Below are 18,918 nucleotides of genomic sequence, written 5' to 3'. Positions count from 1 at the left end.
ATCCTGCATCATCTTTGTCGAAACAATTTCTTAAAGCCTGTTACTTTTCATTGCCTTCCTTCTTCATTCCTCACTTACAAAGTAGAAGATAAAAGCCTTTCCCTAACTCGTTCCTCTGCATTATAGTTAGTGAAGCACACAGATAGTACGGCAATAGCGAATAAATGTGTAACACAGATTAGGAAAAGACCTAGAAGGCTTTCTGATAGATTTTATTAAAACCACAGCAACAACACCACCACTGTCTAGATCATCTACGATATAATCTGCCCTATCCAGGGCAGAAGCAAAGCCAGACAAGCTGCAAGCACAACAAAACCATTTGCACGCACTCCTGGAAATTCAAAGGGCTTTTCTAGTCCTATCACATTGTGGAAGCTGCTCAGAGAATCAACAGGCAGTCTTGCTCAGCCCCCCCCAGAAAATCCCTACGGACTTGAGAAAATTAAATAACCTTTTAGTAGTTTTTGGATACTCCACAGAAGCTATTAGAGAGAACTGGAGCTCTTAATGCTAAATCCCAGATGTTGAAAGAGAAAATGTCAACTACCCATCACCTCCATCTTGTATGAATGGAGCTGCTGTCCATTAAACTTAGAATACCGTCTGTAAAAAACCTTCCTGGTCCCATCCTGAACTGGTGCCCAAGTATTTCTCACACATACACACACATGTGTACATTCATGCGTATGTATCAAAACGCTCTAGTCATCTCCATCCGTGTCTGAAGAAGGAGCTGACAGTAGTTAGCAGGTAAATTTAACAGGCTTGTAGCAGCCTACCTACTGAACAGTCATTTAAAAACACTGATAAAAGACCTGTGGATGTAGGCGGGAGGCCCCCTGCTCATGCTGTTCCCTTTAGAAATGACACTTGCTGAAATTAAAGAATGTAGAGCCGAGAAATGAAGGGAAGACAACGACAGCGGGATACAAATCATCAAACATTTGATTAATTTTCCATAACCAGTAAAATAGAAAATTGTTTTCCAGAAATGCATTACTAAAAGTGATTAAAACATTGCAAATTAGCTGCTTTGTTTGGATTTTAGCTGTATAGTTAGTCACTGTTGCGTGTTTTTTTTTTTCTCGAAAAAGCCATAAATTATTAAAATGTGTCATTTTCTGCTCCACTGGAATAGCATTAAGCATCAAGCTGATATTGCAAAGAACTAGTCTGTAGCTTTTAATTCCATCTCCCATTATTTTTCACAGATGAGTTGGGTGCCAAATTCTCAGTTACTGTGAATCAGCCCAACATCCCCCACCTTACCGTGTGCAGTGTAATCACCCTTACACTGATTTATACCAGCTCTGGCTCAACAGCTGGGATTTTCCCACATCTCATTGTTTTTTTTTTTTTCCTGTTTCCATTTATTTTTTTTGATGTCTAATACAAACTGACTTTGAAATAGTAGTCCCTGCTTACTCCAGCCCCAGTACCTACTAAGAAAGAAGAGGAAGACAGACACCAAAATAGCTTTAGCTTCTACAAACCACCCATGAGTCCTGTAGAAGAAACATTCCTCATCCTGGAATGCAAATGTAAACCAGAGACATAATCAAACAGAGTCACTGGGGATATTTCAGCCTGCCAGTGAAATTGCTTCCTCTGCTGAGGTCAGGATATTCCTGGGAGAAAATACTCTGTCGTGGGGTATAGCCGTGCATGCTCCCCGTGCAGCCCAGGGCTGCTGCAGTGCCAACAATAACACCAAGAGCCAAGCAGCAGGAGAGCTTTACAGAGGTGCCTTCTCCTCTCCTCCTCTGCCGTAGCTTCACAGCTCATGGAATGCCACAACTTTTCCCATTAAATTAGAAACATTACCCTGGAGGAAATTTGAATTTCAAAGGCATTCAATTAAAAAAAAAAAAAAAACTTAAAATTTACCAAATTTACCATCTGAGCCTCCTGCGTTTCAGAAGATTCCACGCGAAGGCAGCCATCTGAACATGGATATAGTCTATTTGCTTTAAATTCCCACCGCCTCTTTCATTAAAAATGCTGCTAAGAGCACAAAATTCCTGAAGCAGTGACAGCACTCTCACCTACCATCAGTGACTGCTGTCAATACGCACCACTCCGGAAAAAGCATCCCCCCTTGGAAGAGCCCTCCCCGCAAAGCAGACTGCAAGCTGCTCACCAGCAGAGCAGAAGGAGAAAGCGCCGTAAGAACTGATGTTGGCTTTGGTCTGTCACCACCTCTGTTAGGAGCAATTCGTTCTGATTTACAGGCAATCAGATCCGAACGGAGATAGGCTTTTATTTATCTGTCATCTGCACCACTGTGGCTGGTTTATTCTTCACTGGCGTGTATGCTGGTGCTCGTCCGTGCTCTTTGCTAGAGGCTGCTACAGTCGTCCGCTTTTACAGCTTCACCGTGGGGACTGGCGAGGCGAGCCGGTGCGATGCTGGATGCTCTCAGGCCGTGGGGTCCTGTCTCCCAGCTGACCAGCACGGCTCCGCTGCTTCATTTGCAGTCGCACGCAATTAGCAGAGCTACTTAGCTGGCCTGCTTCTCTCTAATCCCTCTGCCGCTCTTCTTCCCACTGATTAATAAAAGAATCTTCTGTTCCGTTATGAAAACTATCAACTTCTGCCAATTATTAACCACCTCCCCAGTCCCTTTGTCTCTGTAAATATTATTAACTAAAGCAAACACTTTCTAATAAGAAACATGTTTCCAAAACAATAAAACCAAGCACTGGAGGAGCTGCGGTCAGACTGTTTTCATGCTGAAGTCGATGAGAATTCAGTCTCTGTTTCAGTGGAAACTACTTCAAGGGCCAGTTCTCATGATGTTAATCCCCAAAGTAAAAATCAAGCCTCTTTTGAGTTATCTTATATGCATTAAAGGCATCTAATGGATGTCCCGAGAGAGAAGCGTGCCTACATTTAACACCAATTGCCCAATGTCCCTACAGTGGCAACTCACTTGAAATCATGGTTACATCCCAATTATTTACAGAGGCTTTTGATAGTGAGTGATTTATTTTAGGTGTGTTAGTGGAGCCGATGGAATACAGCACAGCCTGTTTTTGTAAAGAAAACCAGCACGACCTATAAATGCTGTCCAAACAAGCCACGCATGTCTGCTTAGGAGACATTTCTGGCCCTAAAAATAAGCCCCCTGCCTTTCCTCCCTTCTCTTTATTGCTTTCGTTTTAATCATGCTTGAGTCATCCACAGAAAGGTACTATTGACATTTCCAAAGTTGCTGGCATTACACTGGTAAATCATTCCGTCCTACTGTATAACAAGGATTCCTGTGTCACTACTAACCCTGCATGCCCAGAGATGAATTTACGGCCAATTTACAACCAATTCAATTCACGGCGGACAAGGCAAAAAAGCGCACAAGCCCCAGTCTGCTGAGGCTAATCGAAAGAGGTGATTGAAATGTTCTGAAAAGCTAACACCATTTCATTCCTGTTGGACACGTTTATTGCCACTGCCCATGATTCTTTCTGAACACGGGGATAAAGAATAAAGGGAGACCATCCAGCTTTTTTTTTCAAGCAACGACATCCTCAAATCGTGCACAATGCCTTGCTCACGGTGGCACTGAACTACGTTGCTTTACCAATCTCTTCAAGCACTTTGAGGCGTTCACATTTCAAGCATGTGAGGAACCACCGCAGGAGGGAAATATTGGGCTTAAACTGGTGAAATTATCACCATCATGGTGTTGTACCAGATAATTACGCTATGCAAGGTATGCAAAACAATGTGAGGTCTTGTGACCCCAGAGCCCAAGTCCCGGAGACTGGCGAGAAGCGAAGAAGGTCCTGTTGTTGAGGATCCTTGACACGGCACCTCAGCTTCTTTTCGCTACAAAACCCCTTCGAGCTGGTGTTCAGACGTGGTGTAGAGGATGCAGCAGGGACTGGCTTATTGCACAGGAGCCTCACCATGGATTAACGTAGCCCCGACTCAAAGCTGTCACATGAACTCCTCTACCACGGTGGCAGCCAAAATGCTGAAATAAAGCTGTTCAATAAACTTCTTTTAATAAACTTATGAAATTCTCTCTGAGTAGGATGCACTGCGTACTCTGGCCTTTAACTGAACTATTTACATGTAACCTTTCTGAACTCTCGAATCATCCTTCAGAAGAGGCCCAGCAATACACTTGGGAAGCCCTGCTAGGGTCACGTTGAATTACACATCCTTTCCTGCGATGGCCTCCATCTCGGTATAAATACAAACCCCACCAGATTTAAGAGCAGCATGTGATATTGCCTCGGGAAAGACAAACAAACAAAGCCTCACCAGGGTTTCCCTTGGGAAGCTACCAAGATTTTTTTTTGTACTTCTTCAGGCTTCTTGAAGAAATTGCCAAAGAAGAAGTGGACATCCAACAGTTCACGAACGCTCCAGAGTGAGTTTCATTTTTACGTGAGTTGTTGCAAACTCCGTGCAACTTCCTTCTCCAAGGCCTTCTGTGCGGCTCTGTTTTCAAAACCTGAAAACTTCTGACTCTCAGAAGCAGACCCGTGGCCACTCCCGGCAGGAACAATCGGCGTCTGTGCTGCGCACAAGGAAATCCAGATGCCCACTCACTTTGCTCAACCACCTCCGCTTGTCCCGAAGGCACGAGGCGGAACGGGAGTCACATTCAGACACTCGGAGCCGGGTCTAATGGCCAGGGAAGTCATCTCCTGCTCTGTGCAGGCTGGATCAGAGCCCAGGTGGTGTGCCAACAGGTAGCTGTTATTTCAGATAAATACCAAACTCGGGTAACTACCAAGGCCTGCACAGAGTGTTGCTGTTACCGGTACCTCTCGGTAGGCTTTCCAGGCTGAAGCACCACCACCACTCTCTCTCTTCCACGTTTCCTCACCTTACATGTAAACGTTTGCCCTTTCCACGCAATGCCTTCGCCACATGAAGAAGGGGCAGTGCCAGTGGATGGTCTGTCCTGGAAGGAAGTTTTGGCAGCATGGGAGAGGCCTTCAGCCACAAACCACAGCCCAACGAGCAGAACCAGCAGAAGGCAATAATGCAGTACCAGTTCCAGGTCAAAATCATCCGACTTTATTAATAACTGGAAAAAAAATTAGAATTTTAAAGGTTGCAGATGACGGCAATAATTTTCTCACCGCTTTGTGACCCAGTGGCCCACTGAGCTCATTATGCCCAGCACAGAAAACCGAAACAAAGCTTAACCAAACTCAGTGCGTTTTCCCCAACCACTCCTGTCTGAGATTTGCTAACAAATCCAACATGATCATTCTCCTCAACATTTTAATGCATTAAATATCTGAAAGCCGATGTGACACGATGATCAGTACTGGCCTGCCTCTCAACACCAGGTCTACATTCATGTTGTAACGTCCAGAAGCGATCAGATCAGTTTTGGCTCAGTCCTGACAAGAATTTGTGCTGGTTTGTGAGCCTGTGGGACTTGCATGAGTACACTGTGTCCTTCTGAGTGCATTAACCACTCAGGCTGTTAGACATGAGGCTTGCTTGTCCCCACTGAGAATAAGATGTAGGGAAACATAACTGGTAAGAGATGGGAGCCATCACGGAGCTGAGGGCAGAAGGACAGAGGTACAAAGGGAAAGGCAAAGCAAGGCCAGAGAGAGAGGGAAAAAATGGTTGAAAAAGTTAGAGAAAAATCTGCTCTGGGAGGAGAAACCTTGAAGTACAGGTGAATGAAAAAATCCAGGACTGGAAGACAAAAAAAAAACAACACATAGACTTTAGCATGACTTCATAGTGTGTGGCATCAAAGGGAAAGGGGGAAGAGAAAAGAAAACCAACTCGGAGATAGACAAGGAGAATATACAGATAAATTAAAAGAAAATGAAAAATGGGATGACAATAAAAATGAGCCCGTAGAAAGGAGGACAAATCACAGAGACAGAAACAGCAAAGGCAAAAAAAGCCCACAAGAAACATCCCATGCAAGGTGAATGTAAACAGAGGCTATTTTTATTCTAGCAGAAGACGGTGTGAGATCCAGGGGCATCTTTCACTGGGAGAAGTGCTAAAGGCAACGCTAACAGCTTTGGTCGTCTGGTGAAGCAATACTGCCAGCAAGCTATTCCACGGCCTCAAACACACCCAGTGCCTTGTCTCACAAACTGAGATCCTTAACACAAGGTGCTGCTTAAGGTTGCTGCCCCCACCTGTGCATCTTCTCCCTATTTCCTCTTCCCATGGATGAGGCAGGGCACTCGCTGCGCAGCCACAGCCTGCAGCCCAGGGCATCGAGGTACCCCCACACCTTTGTAACCGAGCTGCCTGCAAACTCTGGCCTTTCAGCAGCTGCTAAGCTTTCCCCCAGGAACAGACAGGCAGCACACGCAGGTACAGGATCCACTGTATCCCACCCCAAGAAAAGCACCCGTGAATTTACCAGAACCAACGCAGGACAGCCAGACTCCAGCACATATTTTGCTATCCCATTTGAGTGAGATCATGAGCTCCCTATCTAGCGGATTTGGGGAGAATAAAAGTATGGAGAAAAAAAAAAAGATCAATTTTCCTCCATGAAAGCAGCTACTGTAATGCAAATTTGCTGCCACATTTGCTGCCCCCTGCCAAAGGATGGGGAACATTTCCTCTTGCTTTCGCAATGCAGCGGTGACATGAATTAATTACACGGCTCCCGTTAATTGTAGGGCATGCTGACTGAACACCAGGATTTGCTAATATATTGGCAGGAAAAGCCCTGCTTAGAAAAAAACCTACCACTGGCAACAAACCCCAGCACTTCCATTTAAAGAAAGGTAAATGAGGGAGAAACCATTTCCTGGGACCTCAGAGCCCTCGGCTGTCAGGGATTAAACTCCTGTGCATTTCTTCATGGCCAGCACAGTGCCCCGCTGCTAAAAGCAGAGTCCTGGCATTAATAATCCAGAAGTGGGAGGGAAGAACTGGTACAAATAAGAATGACACATGAAGGATGAGCAGCGACGGACTGAGTAAAGATACTTCCAGTTGGGTTTTTAGAGATGTGCATGTGTAAGGTCTGGCTGTTGCTTGGTTCTTGGCTAAATTCTCTTGCAGCACTTTCAACCTCAACTCTTCTACAATCAGTTTGCTCGCCAGGCGATTTGAAACACTGTCAGTATACACGTCTCCCCTGCAGATTTTAACGTTTCAAGTAACATACGGGTCCTTGTCTTAATTTGTACTTAAGCGCTGTGCTTACTGCAAGAGGAGGTGCTCTCTCAGGCTTGTGATGGGGAATATCCTTCACGGTGCAATGCTACAGGGGAGCTGTGGGTAGAACCAGGCCAGATGCTGGAGGAGGCACCTTCACAGTCAGCTTGCGGCTCCGTACTCCAGCCACCAACATATCTGCACGTGCACCTAACAGCGATTTCCCCAGCACGAAACCAGGGGAAATTCTGCTGTGATGCTCCAGTCAGATGAGGCTGCGCTCCCTGATGGTCTCTTGTGATTTCGGAGCATCGCTGTGCACAGACTTCTACCTTCTTTCAGATGTGTGGCCAGCACCTCACTCGTACAGCAGAGAGCAGTACACCAAGCTCTTCAGAGTGCAGCTGTGGCACATTTATCAGCTGGATGGTTTTAAGACTTAAGGCAGACAGCGGTTGGGCTCCACTGAAAATCAACAGTGATGTATTTCACTGCAAAAATGTACCTAAGTACTGCGACAAAATCCCCTGATTTTTCACAGAAGCAGTCTGCACCCCAAAGTGTTCAAACAAATCCCTATTGTGCTTTAAAATTATTAGCATCAGCTCCACCGGTGTAACTGAGTTGCTCGGGCCTTATCCAGTGAGGCCAGGCACTGCCTGTGAAGTCAAACCTACCTGTTACCTCGGCTGTCCCTCATCCCAAGGCATTACAGAGATTTACGTGGGTTAGCCTTTCAAAGCTGTATTAAAACAGAAGCCAATTACTAAACGTCATTATCTGGAGTCATTTAAGACAATTAATGGCTTTTGTTTCAAGTGCCGGCTCAGCACAGCTCTCTCACAGCCCAAGTTTTGCCCCCTTCTCTCGTGCAACAACGCTCAGGGAGGCACCAGCCCCACTGACTCTTTGATTTGGGGCCATTAGCTGTCTAAGAACGCCCTCAGCTAAAAGTTTGCCACAGTGATTAATTCCAATGCATAGCTAACAAAGGCCAATCTACTTTAGAGAGACAAATCAGGCAAAGCGTGTTCACAACCAGCTACTGGCCTTCCACAAAAGCCAAAACATCCCATGGGTTCCTATTATCCAGGAGCCTCTCTCTGAGCAGCTATTCCCATGCTGAGACAAAAAGAGGCACAAGAACAGGACACCCTCTGCTGCCCTGCAGCCTCCCTTCGTGCCTCCTTTTGTTCGGGAAGGATTTGCTACGAGCACCAAGCCTGCGGGTACGGGCAGTGGCACATCTGTCCCTGCATGTTGCGTTCAACAAAGATGGGGATCGCCGTGTTCAGTGCGTTCAAAAAATTGCCTCAGCAAGGAAAAACTGCAATTTGCATCCTGACTGACATTTCAACTGTTTTTCAGATGCATTTTTTTTAAGTTCTGGAAAATTATTCCGTTCCTGACATTCCTATCCTAACCTTGATAGCTTCCCTATATAGCACGTCTATTTTAAGAGTCTCCGATGCTGATCTCTGCATGCAAGAACTAGCAAGGTGCTTCTTGGAATAGAGGTGACGGGAAAACATCTTTGTAATTAGAGGCAGCAACCTGATGAGAATTCCCTGGAGATCCGCAGTGGCTAATATCACTATCCTGGCATGGAAACCTCAGCTCTGCTTCCTCCCTACAAAATCAACAGGGCGTTCATGCCATTTTTCTCTACGCTGCCCATTTTAAATTTCTGTATGCAGCCGGGACGTTTTTTCCAGTAATTGATGGTCTGGGTGATGTAGCACAAAAGGAAGGGAGAAATGAATTTTCTAGCAAGTGTGATTCATTAGGCTTATATATGTAATAATCAACCTTTCCCTTCACAGCACTCCTAAAGCCGAGTGACTCACACAGTAATTGTACCAAATGGAGAAGAAGACAAGTTAAGTAGAAAACTTTTACCTCTTTGCCTCCCTTTTGGGGATTTTCACAGAAAGCACAGCACCAGATTTGACAAGTGCAGGACAATTTCCATTGTCTAGCAATCCCTTGGGACACCCGAAACTTATTAAAATGGAAAAGGCTCAGTGGCAATGCTGTAGACAAAGCTGAAATCTGCATTCAGGTCCCAGCTGATAAGGAGACCAACTCTGGTGGAGAATTTTGCATAACAATGATGTTCAACAGAGCGAGCTACAGAGAGAGAATTTCCAAATAAATGCACGGCAAATGGCACAGTGAGGGCAGGCACAACCCTATGCAGGACCCTTAAAGCACTACCAGCCTGTGGCCAGGTGGTGCTGTGCCACTGCACACAGTGAGTCCCTCTCAACCAGTTCCTCCAGATGTCTTGGGACACCAGACAGAACCGGGCTCTCCGTGGTTTTAAAGCTTCTTTCATTTCATGAGAAGGCAAATGCTACTTAGACCACATCACTAGCATGAACAATAAAGATAAAATCCCAGGAGAGAAGGCAGCTCAATACACCCACTGTGTTTCTTACTGAATATTTGATGTTTTTAATTCCAAAAATGAGCTGAGCTGCTCTGGCTAAGAACAATTGTGCAACAGCATTCTGTACAATAGCATCTTTAATGTTCCTTTCATCTGCTTAAAATTACTGCAGCCTTTCAGAGGTGGGCCTCCTCACGCATGGCAGAGAGGGCACACACCAGGAGCGAGGCAGGACCCAGCTGGGCTGTTTGGCACCGTGCACGATGGGCACCAAATCCAAAATCCGGCTGCTCAGCAGCACCCTGCGAACACGCTAATCCCAGCCCTCTGTGGTACCCAGCAGCTGCTCCGTCAGATCCCTTTTTCTCTTGAGCCCAAGTGGAGACAGAAGTGAAAAATGCAAAGCTAAATTAGCTGAACAAGATGCACCTGATAAACGAGAAGCTTGCGTGAGAAATAAAACCAGCCCAGGTCTTAGTGTAACCTCTGGTCTCAGCCCTGCTGTTGTCTCAGTCCCACACTGCATTGGCTCCAAATTGAAAATTCAAAGTCTGTGTGAAATATTCAGCAGTGTTTGGAAGCACCCACATCTCGGTCCAGCCTGGGACCTGGGAAAGTAAATGTGCATTCACCTGCCTGAGTTGTGCAGGGGAGAACTCTACAGAAGTCATGTCATGCCACATCAAGCTGCAGGCAACTGACAGCAGCTGGACTGCAGATGCCATGATAGAGAAAGCAGATTAAGAAGAAAAAAAAAAAGTGTTTCTCTGTGATGAGCAGGCTACATTCTCATTTTTGCACTGTTTTTTACATGCTGCCCTGTGAGAAAGATGCTGAACCAAAGGGAGCGCATGCCTGGAGCATAGCTGGTCCAACAGCACCTTGCACTTCCATAGCCGTGCACATCGGGGTCTCGAGCACACGCAGGGAGTGGCTGGAGTCTTTGCAAGTTCCCCCCTCAGCTCTGCCTTGAGTTATGGGAACTCCAAGTTCCTCAAACATCAGGCTAACATGGCCCAAATCAAGCTCCTGCAGTCAGAAAATGGTTTTGAAAGCTGGGTCGGGCCGGCGGTGAGTCACAGCGGTGAGACCACCTCAGGAGCTTCCCGTTCTCTGTGGGTTGGCAGGATCTGAGCACGGAGCAAGGGCTTGCTGCCTGTCCTCGTTTCTGAATGCAGCAGGACACTGCATAACCTCTGAGCACTGCACTCAGCAACCAGAGAAGGCCATGCTGTAAAAATAGGCAGTAAAAATGCTTTGGTTTTGTTACATCCACTTGTTCTTCTTCTGTCCACATTAGTGAACCTAGGATCAATAACCACGGCCACGCTCATCCTCAGATTGCGGTGGTAAATTATGATAATCATTGTATTGGACTTTTTTCAGCTCCCCTTTAATTTGACCTACTCAGATCACCCTTGAAAAGCTGTATTTGAAGCTACACCTTGCCGTGTTTTTTCCTAACGCAATAGTAAATTTCTGTATCCCTTTTTGGTTTTGTTTTTGGAGTGGGGGGACCTCAGCAAAAAGATTGAACAGCTCTGGGACCTCACACCTGCTCGCTCCCCGGTTTTCCCCACACCTGTAGCTGGGAACCAGCTCCCTGCCTAGCCCTTGAAAGAGAGCAACAGGAAAGTGATCTCCGAGCATGCAGCACTTGGACCAGACTCCCATCTGAACACACACACCTGAATGAGCAACAGCATTGGCAGAAAAATCCAGAAGAAGGAAACTTTGAGAATGGCAGGATGCCAAAATCAATACAGCAATATATCCAAAGCAGGGTCTCATATAGAAAGCTCAAGGAGGGAACATAAAATTATTGTGGGAGAATACTTAATGCTTTCCAAAAGGCCACCTGGCTCAGAAACAGAGGGATTTGGGACCTGCTAAGTGTGTTTAAGCACTCGGAGTTGTGGCATTTAAATGACCAACAAAACCCTCATTGCTCATTATTCGGAGCACGAAATACTGCCAGGAGAAGGGCTGCTGACTTTCTGGCTGGAAGTGCCCATCAGAGAGATGTACATCGGGATAGACAATACTGGAGCAACACGCAATTTGCAATGAAGTTTGGGTTCTGCTTCCAGCTCCACGGCTGCCTTACCTGTGAGTCTTTGAATGCAGTGTTTTGGGGTGCAGTTTCTGTGCCTTAGGAAGACACCCCGATAACATTTTGAACCAGCAGCTGCCTTTGCACTCATTTACGGCCATTGATTTCTTCACCTCCACAGCGCAACTTCCTAAAACACTGGCAAAGTGAATTTCTCAGGCCTTCTCCAAGGACTGGGGCTGGTACTACCTTTCTCCAAACCCAGAAGGCATTACAGAAAACAGCTGATTACATCTAAGGAAAGGTATTTCATTTAGTGCCTTCCAGCAGAGCTGATCCCGACCCACCCTGTCCCAGCACAGCACGGCAGTCAGCACTATGGTGGTCCGTAACGCTGACGTGCCAGCTGGCACCACGTAAAGGGACCAGAAGATGAAGTAGGGCATGAGGGGGTATGCAGAGGTGATTGAAACAGAAAACTAACACAACTTTGCAGTCTTAAAAACTCCCTTGAGCAGAAAGAGTGAATGCTACAGATAACCTGCTGTGTTGGGTTTGGATCTCCCTGTATTTGCTTACCACCTATTTATTTTTTTTGTTACTTTTTAAAAATGAAAGTAGCTCCCACAGGAGATTACTGAGCTCCAGCCACATTAGCACTGTCAAGGAATGGGTCCCCTGAAGAGCTCTTTTTTCATGTTACCCAATTAATATTTTACTAAATGGTGAAAAGCTGCCTCCGAGCAGAAAGATCCCAGTTCAAACTTTGAAAACAGGAAACCTCATCAGCCAGGGGAGGTAGGGCAAACCACCTGAGCTTGTTAAGGCACTGCTGCCTGAAGGAAACCTCAGCTGAGGGAGTCAACGGGAAGGAGCGTGATGCCTGAATACGTGCTACAGCTCACCAGCAAAGCCAAGCACAGAGGCAATGCTGGCAGCAGAGGCGCCAATAGGTCTGCAAGCTTGAAATAGGATCAAGAGATATTACATTTTGTAGCCGTATTAAAAATGCATTCGGTTAGTATTCAGTGGGGAAAGATTTGTTGACTTCTGCGGGAGTATATCAATAAAGAAATATTACATTAACCCTTTCCCAAAGGCACTCACAACTTTCTCAGCGAAGCATAACACTAAAAAAAAAAAAAAAAAAAAACACAACATTTTTCAAAACCCAGATTTTTTTTTCCCATTCACAAGGCCTTTGCCCTGAGGATGTTTAATTTCTGGATGAAATAAATTAATCCAATCTTCTTTTATCTGGGAATTATGAACATGGCTTTGTGGGAAAAATGCATCTCTTGAGTTGGGGATCTTATGACAGATTTTTAGGCTTCTCTAGAGTGGTGGTTTCCTTCTGCTGAGGACTAAGACTCCTAAAGAAACTACTCCAGGTTTGCTGCTCATGAAGCACATTGGTAATTTGGATAATCAACTAAATGCCACAGAGCCATTATCTTTTCCCTAAAGCTGCTTGTTGTTTTGGAATTGCAGGAGTTTTCCCAAGTCAATTAAATAGTCACAGAAGTAGATCGCTCAGGGATCAGTTAGTCTCAAGCCACAGCTAGAAACCCATGACAAAAAAGACTTATAAAGATCTTCAAAATATTTTTGATACTATGCTTTATGGACAGAAAATGGTCCTGTGAGGAAAAAGAAAAAAGGGAAGGCAACAGGACCCTGTCTAGAGGAATGAAGCCCTCTTGTCCCCGCCTGCCCATCCCACCGCTGTCAGTGCTGTGAGAGAAAACCAAATATATCGATACACGTCAGGAGACCCAAAACACCACAAAACGAAAACACAGCACACATCTTCCATATAGTGCCGTTTTTGGAAACACAGGTGAATTACAGAGGAAGCCAGGCTGGATGAGTGTTGATGAGGCAACACCTGACAGACTCAGCGGCACGGAAAGGCACGCAGTAATTACAGCGGGCCTGTCCCCGCTGCCGCCATGTTACACTCTGGCCCTGCTGTGGCGCACGGTGCCCTCATGGCCGAGGGCCGCACACCATCCCCCAGCACACCTCCTTCCTCCACCACGGGGTGCCGGGCACGTACCGCTCCTACCCTGCAGTCTCACTTCACGGGGAGCCAAGGGATTTCTTCCCAAGCCTTGGTGACTGAATGAGCAGAAAAAAAGGAAGCAAAATCATGAAATGAAATGAAACAAGCCTGGGATTCTCCAATAACAGCCATAACCTCATGTTTTTCTCCCTGTGTGGACCACTGCTTCCTCCTCTGTTTTGCCCTGAGGAGAAGAATATTCTTCCCCACTGTTGTTCTCCTTTCTTTCAAAGGGTTATCTCCAGAAGCAGCTCACTCAGCTGACAGGGATAGCACAGAGGCTTTGCTAGCTGAGGGGCTATTTCAGATTCCTTGCTGAAGGCCAGCATTAGTGGGCTCTGAAGTGCTCCAAGCACCCCCAAATCACTCAGGTGCCCTCATGGACACCAAGGACTGTATTCTGTGTGCCTGCATGTCTTTGGGGTGCACCTGGAGTTTGAGAGGTGTGCAAGTTCACTCCCCAGCGCACAAGCTACCAGCACACAAGCCCATTCTCACCTTCCTTCATGCTGCAGCAGCTTTAAAGCTTCCTCTTGCCTTCATTTCTGTGACGTACATCCACTTGCTCGCCTTCACGGAAGCTCCTTCCTATTCTTCGAGCTCTAAATTATTCATCCCGGCTGCCATCTGGTTCAATTTAATTTCCATTTGCAATGCCATTTGAAAAACGCAGAGCAGATATATCCTCCTATCCTATCTGCATGCATTGGAAATGGCCTCAGACAGGAGAAGAAACCAGAGTGCAAAACTTCTGTTTATGTCTTTTCTGCCAGGAACAGATGACAACACCTATTTCTGAAGAAATCAGCATAAATTGCTACTTTTCTGCATACAATCGAGTCAAACAGTGATGCGCCAAACGTGTATCTAATGCTGATGGGCAAAATCTCCACTCAAAGTCCCCACTGACAAAGAACAATTTATTTTTCTCAGTAAATCATTTTCCAAAGCTTTTTGTAGAATCAGATTTCCTTACATGTACACTTCAGCTGAAAAGTCAGGAAACGGATTGCAAGAAAGTGGCTGATGAGCAAACAGATTTGAAGGAGAAGAGAGGATGACTAGGAAATACAGTGGCTTATTTTATTTAAAGGAAGAATGAAATAATTCCTTTACCCTTGGAGGAAAATAATCTTGTTCAATAAAAGGAAATTGCTTCACTGCAACTGCTGTATTGCAAGAACAAAATCCACAACCGGTTTCTGCACTGCCTGGCAGGGTTCGCACACCGGGCTGCAATGCCCAGGTGAGGGACAACGCTGCCCTCCCTGCACAAGGGCCATCAACCAGGGCTGATGGCATCCAGAAAGCAGCAAGAAGAGAGCTTCAATCCTGCCTCGTGGCCTTGGGTTACATTGTCCTGACCCCAAACCATGCAGACACAGGCACTGGAGTCCTGTCCAAGCACGGGCATTCCAGCTTTCAGCACACGTTTTAAAAGGCACGTGCCTTAGAAAGAGAAACTGGGAGAAAAGTTAAAAACAATTCAGTGCTGAAGGACTTGAGGTCTAACTCTGCTCCCTTGCCTTTCACCTGGCACACAGCACCTTTCATCCAGGAGGTGGTTGGGATGGAGATGCTCTGTGCTGCGATGGCAGTAACAAAATTCACTGCTCCAGTTCAAATGATAGATTACACATGCTGCACCTTACCTAACAATTTCTGACCCACAATTCAATAAGTAAAACAGTAGAAGTTGATCAGAATCCATTTTCTAATGCCAAAAAAAAAGGGTACCTGGCAGAATGTACATTACAAAAAGAAAAACCAAAATTCACCTCTATTTTTTTCTTCTTCCTCCAGTTCACCTTCCCCTTCCCCCACCTCTTTATTTCATGTGATACTGAACCATAGACTCAAGATGGTTTCCTTGCTAACCCTTGTTTAAAATGGTCTCCCCAGGGGGAGGATTTTCAGCCCTGGGATTTAGCTTCCCACCCGCAATTAACAGGAATGGCAGCTAAGCAGCTAAACCCTTGTGCGAGCACTTACCCACACTGTTACTTAAGCTGGTGGTTTTCATCTCGTTTTATTTGTTTGACCCAGCCCAAGAACTGTCCCAGGGCTGTGTGCTGCAGGAGTGACATTTTCAGGGCAGTCCTGCACCCAGACGTGCACTTAGGTTCTTTTGTGTAGATGCTCACTTGTTTTTAGGCTCATGACCTGGGGTGGGAAGGGGCCTTTCTTCCCCTCTCCCCTTTTTCTGAACCATAAAAATGGGATAAATCACCGCCCCGTTTCAAGGTACAGGGACATTATCAGCCTGAAGTCACTTAACAGGCTGTTTTTTTGTCTCCTGGTGAACAGGAAAAGGTTGTGCTGAGAACGACAGATGCTGCATGAAGAAGATAACTGATCTTACTGATGCTATTTTTTATCCCAGTCTGTTTGCCTGGAATCTCTTCTGGATGAATGTTTTCAGCCAGCCAATTTCTCTGTTTTGACCTTTCCCGCAGAAATAAATGAAAAAATCTTCCAATAAATTAGACTTCTGCTATCCATTTTCACATAAATACTGTTTTCCCTTTATAAGGTATAACACTGTGAAAAGAAGCAGCAAATGAAGACAGTCATCATTTTGGATTTTATAAAATGATCAGAACTACGGGAGCAAACTGAGAGATGCACCCCAAGATCTGGTTCTCCTTCCTTTGTGCTCATCTATACGTCCTGTTTTTACATTTCTAGTCTAGTCTGAAGCCTACAAGCTGGGATTCACTGCAGCTGCTGGAGTGTGTAGCACAGCAGTGGTGCCTTCTGATGTAAAATTAATGGAAAAATGACTTCTGGATACCTAATAAAAATGACTTTATTAACAAAGTCTTATGTGCAGAAACATGCACCTTGCAAGGACATCTGGGTCTCTTGTGCCACCACCCTTCCATGAGATTACAGATTCTTCCAAATCTCACGTCATTTCTGTCTTCAGGCCATCAGAGCCACAAAAGCTCTGCTAGCACAACACAGAAGGCAGACTTGGCAGTGCTACATTAACGTCTGGACTTGACCTCAGAGGTCTTTTCCAACCCAAATGATTCTATGATTCTAAAACCCAGTGGACAAAGTAAAGCCTCCATAAGCAAAAAACCTCAGAGCAAAAAGGAAACAGACTGAGGGACGTGGCTTCTGCTTCAGAAGAGGTCGCATGCCTCTAGGTTCATTTGTGTTGTTGTTTTGTTTTGTTTTCAACTATAACAACTGCTATAAGGAGATTATCCCTTCTAATACATTTTGCATAGCACTTCAGTGTCCTTTCCATTGTAGATCTCAGCATACACTGCTAAACATAATGTGCATCAAATTCACATTTTAGAAGGGGAAACTTAGATACAGAAAAGGCTTGTAAACACTGAGTCTGATCTCATGTGAGAATCATAGGAAAAATCCACCTACGCACTTCAAAGCCAGGGGAATTTTTGCTACTGCCATTGGCAGGACCAGGATTTCAACCTAGTAATGTGATGCCTCTGCCATTTGTGTGAAGTCACAGAACCGTAGGTTATACAGCTATCGACTCCCCTAAAATCTCATCCAGGTGAAGTCATTTTGGTGTTCCTGTTTCCAGAACGCTGCCATCCCTACAGCACCAATTAAGCAGTTCCAACACCTCAAGGTTCCTGGGTGATACCCTTTACCTTGCACATCAGCCACATCCACTCACCAGAAGAAAGCATCATCCGTGCCCTGATGCCAGGCCAAAATGATCTTACAGCTCCCAGAAAGACAGGCCTGGTACACACAAACACCTGCTTCAGAGCTGAGTCCATTGTTTTTTTCATCTGCTCATTTCACTTCCTGTGTTGTCAATAGACTTCACATCACAAGAATCTTTTACCAGTAAAAAAGCAGGAATTTCCCCATTTCCTGGTGCATCTGGAGAGCTGTACAGGTCCAAACCCAGCACCCTGCAGGGATGTCTCAGGGCACACAGTGCAGCCCAGGAACCGCGCAGCCCTGGGATGAAGCTCCCAAGGAAATGTCCTTCTTCACCCGCTAGGACATCAGAAAGTCCTTGGGAGACACTCACACAGTTGCCTTCTGCCTAAGTTTACAATCAGGCTTTTGAGATCCCTTAGATATCGCCTACCTGAACAAAGAAACTCAGAAATGTGGTCCTCCCATACTTGATAATTAATGGGCAGCCAGGAGCCTTTCTCTATGTCACCGAAAGCTTGAGATGCATTGATTTATGTAGCTAGCTGTTGCTTTCTGAAGAAAATGCTGAAAAACAATACATGAAGATGCCACCTTCACAAAAAAAGCTTGAAAAGGAAATTTGTTTTACTGCGACCTGTAACTGCAGCACTCTGACCACATCTGATGGATTTACCTCCCAGTATTTTCCTCCAGTCTTCCCCTTACTGCAAGCCAGAACCTTCCCATCAGTCTCCAAGGGGATCTCAGTACTACACAGTTTGGAGCTGTACCTTTTATTTTCCCAGGCTGTTTTTCACCTCCAGAACTTAATTTCATGTCTTCTCGCATCTTCCTCAAGACCAGCCTAGCTGACCACACAGCGAACACCCTCACTCAATCCTCAAACAGATGCTGGTAAAATAAAACAGTGCTTCTCTGGGCTGATGACAATTTCTGGCTTTGGTAAAGCAACTTTATTCTAGAAAAATTTCCTCCTACGAAGGAACAGTCTGATTTTCCAGGTGTTTTTTTTTTTTTTTTTAAACCTGGAAAATCAGAGGGGCTCTAAAATATACAAATAAAATAAACTGGAGACTCTCTGCCCTAACTGAAACATTTGCAGGTTATACCCCTTATAATTAAAAATAATGGCTTTATCTATATGGCTTTCTCTATATACCAATGAAAAGTATTTTAAGGTTGCATAAACTACAAGTACAAGCAATAACAGCAACCAAAAATACAAAATGTTCAGTATTTTGTTTCCCATGGAAGAAACAATAAAATAGCTTTTCCCAATCCTTTTAAATGCTTATTCTATGTATAAGTGTGGTGTGCGGCAATCTGAACTTATGTAACTTAGATGAAAACATATCATTAATTAAGCAAATTATCAGCACCTTTTGATGAGAATGTATTTCTCAGGACAGTGAGAAGCAAACATAGATCAAGATTTTTGAAAATACTTTAAAATTTTAGAGACTTACATTAAGACACTTTAAAAACTTGAAATTTGAGGAACAGAGGAAAATTTGAGGAACTCATCTCCATTAGGCTCCTTTGTGGAGTCAAAGAAAAGCACCCAATAAAATAAGATTTAAAATAAAATAATCATTGTGAGTTAGTTTTGAAGAAAAACTTCTTTTGTTGTTCATG

General features: G+C 45.0%; 1 protein-coding gene across 2 annotated transcripts in view; it reads right to left on the bottom strand.

The window, feature by feature from the left end:
- ST7 (suppression of tumorigenicity 7) overlaps positions 1-18,918 on the bottom strand; it is a 139,394-nt gene that overhangs the window by 65,678 nt on the left and 54,798 nt on the right. The window lies entirely within an intron of this gene.

This window comes from Netta rufina, assembly GCF_964035555.1.
Source record: "Netta rufina genome assembly, chromosome: 1".
NCBI lineage: Eukaryota > Metazoa > Chordata > Aves > Anseriformes > Anatidae > Netta > Netta rufina.
The sequence above is the reverse complement of the archived record's forward strand: the minus strand, read 5'-3'. Positions and strand labels throughout refer to the sequence as shown.